This window comes from Anguilla anguilla, chromosome 8, assembly GCF_013347855.1.
Source record: "Anguilla anguilla isolate fAngAng1 chromosome 8, fAngAng1.pri, whole genome shotgun sequence".
NCBI classification, from domain to species: domain Eukaryota; kingdom Metazoa; phylum Chordata; class Actinopteri; order Anguilliformes; family Anguillidae; genus Anguilla; species Anguilla anguilla.
Window position 1 is genome coordinate 41442154 of NC_049208.1, and position 10264 is coordinate 41452417.

Below are 10264 nucleotides of genomic sequence, written 5' to 3' on the forward strand. Positions count from 1 at the left end.
AGGTGTGCTTGCACCTTGGCGGATTGCTATTATAATGGCAGATTTGGCAGATAATTCTGATAAATATTATGACTCACCATTATGACATGTATTTTTTTTAAATATTGTGCATTGCCAACCGCCTATGTAGGCGCATATTACTATCTTAATAATGCGCCCTTAACAGTAAAAACAGTAAAATACTACGCTATTGACTTAAGACCAGGTTTTTGTTGGTCAATCGTGCCATCGTTTTCTGCTGCCTCAAGATAGCAATGCGCCAATAATGCGCCTGACCACACCTCATTTTAAGACTAAAACGCCCACGGGCGCTCAGATGGGCGCGAGTACATTTGCTATTTAAACAACGTGGGTGCTGGACGGGAAAATGACAACTGCGTCGGTCTGAAACTAGCAAAGACACTTGCGTTGCGCTTAGCGCCGCTTTCCGCCGGATGTAAGATAGAGCCCATAGTGTCCACAATTGTGTGTGATCTTTGGAAGTTTTTGGCTGTGAAAAACCATGATGTTGAACTGCAGTCATTTGGTTCTCCTTTCTCACCATCTTCCACACTGGATGGGGAAACATGCACTTACATTCTCCTCCTGGCAAGTTTGCAACTTTTCAAGAAACTTTCAGATTTTTGCCCTAACCGTGTTTAGTGATACAGTATAATTAATTCACCATTTATTTATATAGAGCATTTTGTGGAAGTTTACAACGCAAATTGCATCCTAGTATATAAGATAGCAAGTACTGTTAATCGATAAATAAAATGTATGTAAAAAAAAAATCACAATTTTGGTAAAACTAAATGTATGCTAAATCACCCTTCTGTGTTTAGAAGTGTATAGACTATTTTGTCTATGTGCAAAAAAGTTCCTCCCATCTCATCATCGCACAGCAAGACAATGACCCTAAACATACTGCTTATGCAACCAAAGCATTCATCAATGGGGAAAAAGTGGAAAGTTTTGGAATGGCCAGGTCAGTCACCTGATTTAAATCCAATCAAGCATACATGTTTACTTATTGAAGAGGAGACTGAAGACAGAAACCCCTAAAACTAAGATCAGCTGAAAGCAGGTGCAGTAAAGGCCTGGAAAGGCATTTCAAAAGAAGATGATTAGTGATGTCACGTGAATGATGCACACTATCAGTGTATTCATTTGCTACATGTAGCTACATGCATTAACTGCATTAGTTATCTCCATATACCATTGAGTAGCCTACAAATAAAATTAATGTGTGGGGTCATGCTATCAATTAAACTACAGGTTTAATGGTACATTAAAACTGGGCTATAATATTTGTACATTTAGGCAAGATTTCATTGAAAAGTCAAGCAAATGTTTTTTTTAATTAGATTTGTTTGAACTCAATTTTTGGAAAAAGTGACAACCCTACTCTAGACATCCCTTGTAAGAGCTCCAGCTCGTCTTCAATTGCAGTGGTAGGCCATAGGAATTGGCAGTATGCTGGGACAAAGAGTGTATGGCTCTTAAGGGGAATGAAAAGAGGACATTTGATTGGCTATCCAACTGCAACACATCTACCGATAATATATTCCGTCTATTCCAACCCATTTTTCACGTGCCGCGCACTTTGACCTAATATTCTTCAGCCATGCCCAGTGCACCCATGCGCTGCGCCTCTGACTGTGCCAATGTGCTGTGCAACATTGATTCTGAAAAAGGAGCCTAATGTCTTAAATAACTTCGCTAACCTGTCAGTTTGGGGTTGATAAACCAAGATTTTTAGCCGCTCACTTTGAAGCATTTTGTACAGAACGTTCATGTACAGATACAGTATGAACAACTTGGTTTGTGAGTTCCATAATGTTTGGGATGAAGATATATTTTCTCTTGATTTGGCTCTGTACCCCACAATTTTAGATTTGCTATCAAACAAATTGTGAATTCCCAGCTTTTATTTAAGGGTATTTTCATACACTTTATTTACATAATGTTGTGTAAATAAAAGTAGTCATGTTTATACTTTGTCACATATCCTTTCCATGCAATGATGGTCTGGTCTGTAGATCACCAGGTGCTGGGTATCATCTCTCTCTGACGCTCTGCCAGGCCTGTACTGCAGTCATCTGCAGTCACCTGTTTGTTTTGGGGGCTAGTTTCCTTAAGTTTTCTCTCCAGCAAATGAAAAGTTCAATGGGATTCACATTGGGTGAATGACTTGGCCAGTATGTTAGGGATTGTTGTCCTGATGAAATACCATCCATTGAGTTTTGAGGCATTTCTTTGAACTTGAGCAGATATGATTGGTCTGTACCCTTCAGAATTCATTCTGCTGCTGCCAGCAGTTACATCATCAATGAAGACAGGCTGCCAGCACCTGTGGCAGCCTTACATGTCCAGACCTTAACTCCCCCAGCATGTTTCACAGATGAGGTGGGAGGGGGGGTTGGGGTTTTCTGTGGATGATCAAGGGGAATTCCTTTTGGCGTTCACATTTTGCTGTTGCCATTACTCTGGCACAAGTAAATCTTGGTCTCATCTGTCCACAAGACCTTTTTCCAGAATTGTGGAGGCTCTTTTACGTACTTCTAAGGAAACTGTTACCTGGCTGTCCTGTTTTTGCAGCTAACTAGCAGTTTATATCTTGCAGTATAGCCTCTGTAGTTCTTCTGCGGTCAGTAATCACTGACACATCCACACCTGCCTCCTGAAGAGTGTTCCTGTCGGACAGGTGTTTAGGGATTTTTCTTTATTATGGTGAAAATTTATCGGTCATCAACTGTAGACGTCTTGGCCTACCAGGCCCTTTGCAATTACTGAGTCTACCAGTGCTCTCTTTCTTCTTAATGATGTTCCAAACTGTTGATTTTGATAAGTCAGGTTTTGCCTCTGTCTCTGACTGTTTTTTCTTATTTGTCAGCACCATAATGGCTTCCTTGACTTTTATTGGCACAACTCTGTTTCTGGTTCTTATGTTGACAAACACCAATAACAGACAACTCCAAAGGAAATCAAAAGCCTAGAATCAAGACTAGATACTGAAAACTGTCTTATACTTGCACTAAGGAAGCAACTGAACTCACTAATCGGAAACACTTAAAAGCCATTTGTCCCAAAAAGGATTGTACCCTGAGTGGACTATGTATGAAACGTGCTGTAATTTCTACATGCTAAAAGCAAATAGTATAAAATACCCTTTGACAAAAGCTGAGAATCAGTATTTTAAACACGTGAATGGTTTGATTAAAAAATGACTATGTACCAAACATTACTGTATAATGGTGTGTTTCCTGTTCCTTTCGGATTTCCTTAGGAATGACTACATGACTGCACAACATAAATGACTCCTGTGCAATTTCCTTAGAAAACATGATTCATAGGGAATAGCCTCTGGGTAGCCAGTTGATAAGGCACATCATTTCCCCATGCATGCAGGACACTTTTATCAGTGATCCTTGTGAATTTTGCCATACCTGAACCTATTCTGGTTGAACAAAGGTAATACTTTTCCCTGAGTTGAACAAAGCCTTAGGATCCAGGCCATTCACCTTTACAGGAAGAGGAAGCACCTGTTTTCGCCAGCAAGCATGTTAATGATCGAATCTTAGCCAGGGCAATTCCTGATCTGGTGGCTTCCTTTACCACACTCAAAGCCGGTTTTAATTTTCCAGTGGCTCAATCAATTGGCTTTCCTTTGTCTTCGACCCTATCAAGTGTTTTTCAACTGGTATATGTTGAGATACTTCTGGGGCCAGGTCTGGAGACTCATTCCCTGTCAGCTCAGGATACCCTTTTGTAAAACCGTTGTATTTTCTTGTCATTTTAACTTCAGTTTACAACATTTCATTATTAACTGGCAGAGATGTCTTTTATCAGGAGTCTTCAAATGGTTTTGATCCAGGGACCCCAACCCATACGCAAAGGCATCCAGGGGAGCCCCATAATACGTTAAAAATGGTTGTATTTTAACAAGATTGCTTAAAGATAGCAAACTCTGGGAGTGGGAGGGTTGAAATTCCGATCACAAACCAGGGGGTGAGGGACTAATATAATATGCCTCGACTCATGGTTTTATGTTTGTTTAAAATGATTTAAATTCTAATTTATTATCTTTTTGCCTGTGCCAAGCATAGCTGTCTCATGTTTGTGCAGATATCCAGTAGGCGACGGCCTCAGTTACCACCTCAATTCAGTGAGTGTTTCTTCTATCATTTAAGAGAGAAAGTTTTCCATTGTACTCAGCCATGAAATACTTCTCTCTTTGTGGTGTAGTGACAGGACATGTTGTAAAAAATACGAAGAAGTATTTCAGATCTGAAACCGCTGACCCTTAATTGCACTTGCATCATCAGTATCGTCAAATGGTTGTGGGGCTTATAGGATATTAGCCTTTGAATCCAGACAGACAAATCTCACGAGTAGTCAGGACATGTAATGTCACCTTACCATCTGGAACAGCATTGCATATGTATTTCAAGCCACATGTCAAGTAATTAGTCACTCAATTTCCGCAATTATCTCAATTAATAATTCAATTACCACTTTTTCAGGTGCATGGGAAGATTGACAGCACAATGTTAATGTCTGCATTTGACAATGCAGGAAAATGCCTACCAAGAACAGGTGAAAGTCTTTATTTTAAGAAGTTGGAAATGTTGTTTTATAATAAGTTGCATTATAACTCCAACAACAATGAGAAAAAATAAAACAACCTTTCCCTGCAGCTAAAAACGTGTGTTGTCACGGTACGGGGGGTGGGACCCAGGCGCAGAGTGGGAAAAAACACGGAACTCAAAAAAGTTGATACAACAAGACTTTACTAAAAAATAAAAAGCAGAACAAACAAAGAGCCACGAGGGGCATAAAACGAAAACTAAAAAAATACAAAAAACAGAACTACACCAGTACAGAAAACAAACGGCAGAAACGCACAGAAACACACAAGCGGAAACAAAGTAAGAAACACAAACAGGTCAAAAACACAGGCAGGTACATACGGTCTGAAACAAACGCAAGTCGAAAACAAACACAAGGAACCAGCACCCGAGTCAAGGGAACAAAGAACTTAAATAGACAGGGGGTAACAAGACACAGGTGAACTCAAAAAACAATCAACCCAGAAAAGGAGGGGATAACAAGACACAGGTGGGAACAATGACAGAATAACGAGACAACAATAATACAATTAACAGGGGGGAGCAGGACACAAAACAGAAGTGCCGCCATCTGGCGGCCCAACAAGGGAAACACAGACAGGAAAACACAGAACCATGACAGTTGTTTCACAATATTGTAAGTGTAAATTTTGAAATTTAGACAGCATTGTCAGATGGTTTACTGTCTTTTCTTTCATAGAATGATGTGAACTTACAATTTCCTCAATTAATCAGGATTGTCACATCCTTATTTGTACCATAGCTTTAACCAAAGACTATTTGATTGGTTAGAAAATACTGGATACACCCCAAACTGTGGGCCGCATTCATGCTATAAACTTGAATGATACAATATAAGCCAGGTATGAGGCTAACATTTAATTTTCCCATATTAAAGTAAAACACTTTATCCTCTGTTCACATTGGAGGAAATTACACCCCAATGAAACTGGCTGTAGTGAAATCTAATTAAACCAGTTGTGTATGATCTTTCACTTTTTACAAGATCATTAAAAGCCAAGGTCAGACACAGTTTGTTGGCACGCCTGTGGACAATGTGCTCATATGATATATGATATAACCTGAACAATAAAGTGCAGACAACAACCAGACGAGAGGCCTGTAATTAGACAAGAGCTCATTCAGCAGTGACTTCTTTTGGGACCCCAGAATCAGCAGGCGGTTTTCCTCCTGTTTAGTCTACTACCATTATGTTGATGCAGGCTGGTCGGTGAACCTCTTTTTTTAGCCTCATTCAATTTATCTTCTGTGAATTGTGTGAAACTAGCTTTATGCAACCATTAAATGGAATGTACTGTACAAGAAACCCTCTGTGGATTGTTCTGTTTCATCTACTGTTAGATCTGGATTTAGCAGGAGAAACACAGGCAGTGGCAATCCAAACTGGAGGGCAACACCACATAAAGGTGCCAGAGATAAGGTTTTGACATGTTCATTACAATTTACGGCAAGCTGGGCACAAGCAGGAACAGCCACAATTGCAGAAAAAAACGAATGATTCTATTAATGAGGAGGATGAGGAGGAGGAGCAGTAGCAGAAGGAGCTTTGCCATCACCCTAATTGGCAGGGTAATCTGGGCTGCTGGACAGTGCTAAACCCACTCAGACTGAAGGGAAGGGGGCGGGGCCAGAGCTGGGGGTTAAGGCTGCTTACAGGGTGATTTAGTGCAGGATCAGAGCAAGCAGGCAGGAATCAAGTCCCAAAAGGGATTTAAGCAGCTATCATTGCCTCTAAGGGGTAAACGTACTCCTCTCGAGAGGTTAGAGGTAGAAATGAGCAATCTAAATGTGTGAAAAAGCTACAAAGGAAAGTACAGATTAGAGCTCAGGGATAAAATGTTCAAAAATGGCATTACAATTTAAAAAAATACAATTTAACCAGAATATTCAGTTGAATTGTTCATTTCAATATTGGTTTTTAATTGTTAATATCCTGTGATGGTCTTTCTTGTCCTTCAATACTGTCCATCAATACTGCTAGTAATCTATTCAGTACTGTAGAGTTTTGATCATTAAAGTACTCATTAAATTGCTTAATCAAACCATCATGCAATTGTTTAGCTCTTCAGTTGACAGCCTGTTACAGCACCTACACTTTTATTTGTCTGTAGCCTCTAAGCAATATAAATTCCATTAAGCACAACATGATTTATGGGCCAGTACTGTACAGCTAAACTCATGTTGGTGTTGCTGTTGAAACCACTCCCAGGGCATGAAACACTGTTCTAGTCTGGCAGCTTGTGATAAACGTTCACAACTGCACACTCCATGTTACCATGCTGAAATCTGTGGAAGAATTTGTCCTAGCAGAATAATATACTGGGGCATATGATATCTTGATAACTGCAAACACTGTAACTAACACAGACTGTACTTACAAGATGGATTTTGCAACATGGATTTTGCAACAAGATGGATTTTGCAACATGGTTGTAATGGTTTGGTGCATATGCAATGCATATGGATCCAACTATTGACAAATTTACATTGATATCATAAAACGTCATAGAGTTAAGTATCATAAGCAACATCAAGATGATAAAAACCTATACAAAATAGCAACAAGAAAGTACCACTGTGCTACTCTGTGGCCTTACCTTCTAATATTTGCTGGCTACCCTCACATCCGCTAGTAAAGTTCCCTAAAAAGACTCTTTTTCTTTTTACCCTAACACTCTGTTTCTAAACATATGCCCAAGTGAAACCCTGCAGGAATTAATGGCAAGTTGTGCATTATAATGTAAATTACTCTGGATAAGAGCACCTCCCAAATTAATGCAGTAATGCAGTGTCAAATGTGACTGAAACAAATGTACAAAAAATTTACTTAACCCATTAATGCCCAGATTTTTCCCAGAGATTTCTTACATAAGCATCTATAGTCATCCAAAAAATATTCACAGATGGAAAAAGAGTGGTAGAGACTGCGGCAACTTTAGTTGCCCATGGCCTTAAATGGTTTTCCCAACATTTAAACATCAATTTCTTATTTATTGAAATGTTTTACATCTGTAAATATGACATTTTTATTGAGGACAAAATAAATGCTTACAATAAATATTTTAAAACAGCCAAAATGTTTCATATCTCAAGTAAACATTTCAAACACTTAAATTGAAATAATATAATAAATATGTTTCAAACGTTGACATACATTGCAGTGAAAAAAATGTTTGCCTTCTTCTTGATTTTCTCTATTATTTCATATTTGACACACTGAATGGTTTCAGATCTTTGAACAAAATGCAATATTAGACAAAGGTGGACCTGAGTAAACACGAAACACATCTTTTAAAGGAGTAGCCAGTCTGCCAAAATTTATCCAAGGATTTGGCAGCAACTCATCCAGGAAGTCACAAAAGATCCCAGAATGTCCAAAGAACTGCAGGCCTCTCTAGCCTCAGGTCAGGTCAGTGTTCTTGACTCCAAATAGGAAAGAGACTGGACAAAAATGGGATTCATGAGAGATTAGCAAGGTGGACACCACTACTAACCAAGAGAAACATCAATGCCCATCTCACATTCACAAAAAAGCACCTGGATGATTCCCAAGGCGTTTGGGATTATGTTCTATGGATGGATGAGTCAAAAATGGAACTTTCTGGACAATACAGGTCCATTATGTCTGGCATAAAGCAAATGCAGCATTTCTCAGTAAGCACATCATACCATCAGTCAAACAGGATGGTAGCGTGATGGTGAGGGGATGCTTTACTGCCTTGGGCATTAGACAACTTGCCATTATTGAAGGAACCATGCATTCTGCTCTGTACCAGAACACTCTTTAGGCAAATGCCATCTGTCCACGAGGTGAACCTGAAGCGTAAATGGGTTATGCAGCAAGACAATGATCCAAAACACAAAAGCAAGTCCACATTGGAATGGCTGAAAAGAAACTAAATTAAAGTTTCGGCTTTTCCTAGTCAAAGTCCTGACTTGAACCAATAGAGATGCTGTGATAGGACCTGAAATGAGCAGTACATGCTGAAAATCCTACCACTTTGTCTGACTAAAGCAGTTCTGGAAAGAAGAGTGGGCTAAAATTCCTCTGCAGTGACGTGAAAGAATTATACGAAGTGATGGGTTGCAGTTATTGCTGCTAAAGATGGTGCAACCACTTATCAGGTTTAAGGGGGCAATTACTTTTTCACATGGGTGATATGGGTGTTTCACGTGGGTGAAACCATTCAGTGTGACAAAGATGGAATAACAGTGGAAATCAGGAAGGGGGCAAATACTTTTTCACAGCACTGTAAATGGTTCTTAGATTTATGCCACATGAAAATGAGTTAACATTTTTAGGAAATGTCTGAAACATTTAATGATTTTTAAAAACAAATACATATTTCTACATAAAACTGATATTTCAATATGAATGTTTCTCTAGTATATTTAATAGATTTGTTATTTCAAAATGTGGAAAAAAATTATGTAAAGGCCCGAAATGTACTGTAATAGTTATCCATAATGTAATAACTGCCCATAATTTAATAAAGTCAAATGTAATACAGCCCATAACTTAATAAAAATGATGTAATACAATCTTAAACCAGTAATGTAATAGCATTTTTGCCCATAACATAATAACTATTTATGTTATTGCTAGTTAATTACATTACAAACCTGATAATGACATAAACCTGTAATGTAATAATAGTCTAAAATATTTTTTAATTTATGGTGTTGTTCATTTTGGTGCTTTGGGATAGGCCCCTTTGTGCCACATTTTGTGGTGATGTAGTATGCTACATGCTGTGCTTTGTGCCTGCTTTTCATAATTGAAAGTATACCTTGGGATACTTTCAGAGGCATTTCTGAATGCTTTGATGTACTCTGAACTACTCCAAAGTGCTCAGGTATACTGGAGTACACCGTATGGTTCTTTGTGGTACAGTACATGCGAGATGCATTCCCAATGCATCATGTGAATAGTGTATCAGTTTTTTCCCCCCAATTTTTGGCAATGATTTAGTCAGAATAAGTTATTTGATTAGCTGGTATTCATATGATGAATTGCAATGTTTTGGACGGCGCTCACCACTTGAGTTGACAAACAGATCATCTGCACTGTGAAGAGGTAAATAAATATTTCACTGTACCTTCCCTTTCAAAAAGGGATAAAATGAACTTTGCACAAACACATCTGACGTATGCTATTATCTGACAAAGGGGTTTTAACAGTCAATATGCAATTGTAGAACGCCTTAACACAAGGTGGTGCCAAATTAGGGCATGTCCAGCTCATTTTTTGTAATTTCATGACACCACGCTTTAGCACAACTATGGAGCATTGGTGGAGGCCCACGAACGAACGATCGTTTCAGTGAGTGGGACTACGCAGTCGGAGCTCCGGTCAAGCACTGAACGATTCAGTGAACGAATCTTTTGAACAAATCTTTTTAATGAACTGATTCTAATGATTCAGTATACTGAAAAGAACTGCTTTACCCATCACTACTTTATGGCACTCTTGTCTACGTTTACAGAAATGCATCTCAGTCTTTTTATCTCTGATCTGGACGATGCGGCCATGTGGTCGTTGCACCCGTCAATCAATGAAGGCTACACGCTCAGACCCGTTTGCTCGGTTTGTTTCTTCTCTCTCCACAGCGCTGCGAGCATTGCATTCGAAG